Source organism: Vollenhovia emeryi, unplaced genomic scaffold, assembly GCF_000949405.1.
Source record: "Vollenhovia emeryi isolate VEMERY1.0 unplaced genomic scaffold, V.emery_V1.0 DF939211.1, whole genome shotgun sequence".
Classification (NCBI taxonomy): domain Eukaryota; kingdom Metazoa; phylum Arthropoda; class Insecta; order Hymenoptera; family Formicidae; genus Vollenhovia; species Vollenhovia emeryi.
The window spans coordinates 849,117-853,717 of record NW_011967155.1 but is presented as its reverse complement, the minus strand read 5'-3'; positions in this window follow the sequence as shown (position 1 = coordinate 853,717).

Below are 4,601 nucleotides of genomic sequence, written 5' to 3'. Positions count from 1 at the left end.
TACACAGTTGGAAAATTTGTGTTTTCTTGTTAAAAGAAATGCCCGTTAAAATTTTTGTGTTAAATGGTTAACACATTCATGTGTTAATTTAACAGATTGCTCTTATGTTAATTGACCTTCCATGTAAAATTATTAAAATAACTGAAAAGAAATGTTAAAACAACACAATGTGTACTTATTTTGTAATCTTACACAATACATATGTTCTATATTATTAGTAACAAGATTTATCTGTTAAAATTTACAGAATGAAATGTTGATTTTATTCTATATAACATAAGAGAGTGATCTCGGACCATTTGGCTTATTACATCTGGGCCTGGATAGATCAGTTGGAAGAGCACTCGCCTGGCAAGCTGAAAGTCCTAGGTTCGAATCCTAGCCCGTTACTTTTCTCGCCGAAAAATAAGTGGCGTGTCTTATTGTTAGTGCCTACCTCCCCGAAGATACATTCCTATTTATTATGAAATGTAAAAATTACATTTTTTAAATTCATTTTGTCATTAAAAATATGTTAAGTTTACACAAAATTTATGTTAAATGATTTTGAGATTTGCATTTATTTTGTGTTAAAATATTAACAGACTATTAGTGTGATCCTTTAACATATTCATATTATGTTAAATTAACACAAAAATTTGTGTGGACCGTTTGGGACATGTGATATCTGTTAAATTTAACACAAATTTTTCAACTGTGCAACGTCAATTTAATATAAAAATAAAAAGTAATTTATCACTCACTGATACGATTCGCAACAGCACAGTTGAACACAGAACAGATGCTTTATTTTGCACAAGTAGCAAATAACATAAAAATGTAAGACACTCACCTCACCCTTTCTCCGCTGTTGCACGATGCCCCTGGGACTCCTCCTCCTCTCAGATTTCCTTGTTGCACTCACACAACTCACACTCACTCGTGAAAATAATCGATCGCGCGAAATTTCGGGCACTCCCGTACGCGATGTGAGATACCGCGAAACGCACGAAATATTACCAACAACTTGTATTTTTGATTCGGAAGAATAGGAAATGGATAAATCACTATTGAATTGACGATATAAAACGCAACGCGAGCATCGGAAGCATAATCCGCGGTAAAGAAGTAGTTATTAGTCAGCAACGAAACGATATTTTACAATCTTAGTCCTTCAATCTAATCCTCGAAATACATTATGTGAGCAAAGTTTCCAGCGATAAATGATGCTATTAATTGCAACAGTTAATCGAGACCGAAAATAGAACAGATTACACGAAATCGATAGATAATTAAAAGCACGGTGCGTAAACGAGATGTATAAACCGCGACAAAGTACCACGGTTTACATTCATATTTTAGATGAATTAGTCTCGTGAAATATCTATGTACACGTCGATAAAGAGCCGTCGCCTCAACAATTCGTTTTTCATTACAAGTTGTAGAAACTTGATAATTAATCGAGGAACGTTACTTGTTACTAATAAAGGTGTGCAAATCAATAGCGTTTTATCCCTGCATTCATCGCGATCGAGTCTTGGAAACCGATAACGCAAAAGTAATACGACGCACGGAACGACTCTCGCTGCTGCCTGCCGGCTCGACGTTCGGCGAGCGAGTGATAGCGCGGCGACCTTGAGGTAAACATTGGCCCGCATAACGTCGCACGATACAGCGCCGAGTGAAAAACAACAAAAAAACGTTGAGAATTCGTTGTCCCTCTACGAAATGGAAAATTCCGTACTTAATATTTTACATTACTTGGTTCCCTGACTGTTACTGCGTTTTGTGTATCATTCTGCGGACTTATTGGTATTGATTAAATTAACGACTAACTCTGTTCAATCGAGAAAATGTTTCGAAACAAAAATCGTTGTTACTTAAATTCTAATTACTAAGATTAGTGATTTTACCTCAATAGTTGGTGTATACAAATGTATATTTCTAAATTGCAAATCTTTATTTACTATGAATCTAAAAGAGAAGTGAAGCACACCGCGCTTCGAGAAAACATATATTATGCACACATTATATTGCTATGTTGCTGTAATATTACATTGTAATATTTCTGAAGGCGGACATTTTAATTTTAAAGTTACTTTTAAAAGTAACATTGACTGTCGAACCAGAGTTATTAAGATTCCATCGGTGCGGAAAAAATGCATTTCTATTATAGCTGAAGCTTTTGGAATCTATATGTATATTGTTATACTAGGAGATCCATATCGCTTTCTAAGTTTATGTTATTTCTAAGAGTATAGGTTATGTGAATGCGTGTATGTTATAATACACATTCCAAGAATTTAGAATTTTAATTCGTTATTACCTTCTCGAGAGCAAGAATGAAAAATATTATCAATTTTTATATATCGCGTTTATGTACAATATATCTACTTTGAAAATCTGTTGCATTATGCGTTTTGTTGATTATATCGTATCGTTCGAACGAAGAGCAGTGAGTTACGTAAGCATGTGCCCCGATTGCAAATTAATTCTTGCACAATTTAAAAGTATCGATGAGATTGTTGCGCCAGCCACGAGTCTAAGCTTAATTACTAAAAAGTTACGTGGGTATGCGTATAATTACGAGGTCTACCTCAATGATACGCGGGTCTAGGTAAACGCGAAAAGCGAGCAAGGCCAAAGTGAAGGCAACTTCGCGTCCGGCATTGAGTCGCGCGATGTTTGAGAGAAGAGTATGAAGTAACGATGGCGTAATCATCGGCTCCATCGAGGCCCATCGCCAACAGGAGCAATGAGAGTATGAAAAGCCTTAACATACGATCCATAGTGCCCTGTAAGATCGTTTAATGATAAAATATAATTATAAAATATACTTGTGTAGAATACTATAATTTTATAGTTTTTGAATTCGAATGCTTGGCCTATCAAATCTATTTCGTCATGAATTGGATCCATATTGCTTTTAGCTGTATCATCATTCTGTCCTCTCTTTCTCTATTTATATATCTATATTTTTTTCTATATGTATATCTATATTCTCTTTAATTATTTATTCTTAGAACTTCTTTTCTAGCAAGATGACGTACGTTAAATCAGACAATATGTTTTTCTATTAAGCGATATTAATGACGCAAAGCTCTTCGTTCTGAATGACAGTTTTGTCTGCGATGAGATTGCGCCGCGTTTGTGTTCAGTCGAGCGGGCGATAGCTTTTTGTAGAATGTTGTAATGATTGGCTTATTGAATGAGAATATTTTAAACGGATCTTTTTGTGCGAGATTAAAATGACAGTTGATGGCCTTTCATACAGTATTTATATTAGCGTTCTCTCCAAAACGGACAGTGAGTTTTTAGGTATTAGAGGAAAAATTGTTTCTAGCAATAAACGAATTTAATTGGCTTTATATATAGAACAAATTGATTAGCTCATTTACTGTATCATTGTCATATTATAATAGATAAAATAACTAAATATGTATGGAGAGTGTCCATGGATTCTCAAATGTATTTTATAATCTGCGTTATCTATTTAAATCTCGTAAGAATCGATTGAGAATTTAAGCCGTGAATATCGTTCATGCAGAATAAAGATAAAAGGATTATTTGTTCGAGTCTTCGGTTGCGGTCTTCTTAAATTTTCGATTTTGTCATCTCTGGTCAATGATCCCGGGTGAATGTCCGGCGACAAGGATATGCAGGCGTCTTCGAGGACAATAAAAAAAATTGACGCGCCCACATCGCTATAGCTGACGTAGTATTCTGTGCGGTAACGGCGCGAAATTTTAAGTCTAGCAATTACGTCATGCGTCGTAAATGTTTGTCATGCCAGATCTAGTTTCATCCGACAAAGTAGGCGGTTTGCCATGGAACATTATTCCACTGTCTACAACCACAACAATCGCAGTACAGGTCCGTTTGCATAAATTATCGCCGAAATTACTAAATTCCCACAGTTATGCGGCAATTTAGCAACATTTTCACACGTGCGATAGAAGAAGCAGATAGTGTCTTTTTAAGTTTGCAATGCGATAGATAACGGCACATTGTTCTCGGTTCGTTCTAAAATTTTCTGAAGTAAAGAAATTGGTGTAATTAAAACGATCAATAGACCCACGAAAATATTCACAATAATAAAATATTGCCCTTAACAGCAAATCTTTACTATCCTTTTCTCTTTCGTTGGTCGATTTAATAACAACCTAAGTTGTAGATGTAGGAAAGAATCTTAAAAAATATGTATCCTTGATTCTTGAAAATATTCCAGGCATGATCATCGATTGGCGTTTAAAGACACATGTGCAATGTTCGCCGCCTCGCGTTCACGTAGAGCGATCACGAAGGCGATTATTACGCTACATTTTCCTGCTCTGCAATTTCGTTGTCATGCGTGTGCAAGAAGTATTTCCGGTGTTTCGTAAAATTTCACGCTGTCGTTGCTATTCAAGTGCTGAGAATGCATTCTTAGGTTCTTATTAATCAACACTGATCGAATGCGATTTCGCGTTTCCACACTTTAGAACTGATAAGACATGTGAGACAAAGAATCGCACTTACAAGACGCCGCGGAAATCGCGTCCGTTGTGCGACGTGATGGCTAGAATTCAAAATTTGCCATGGGAAGATTCTCATTTCTGAGATACTCTGCGTGACGCGTTGTT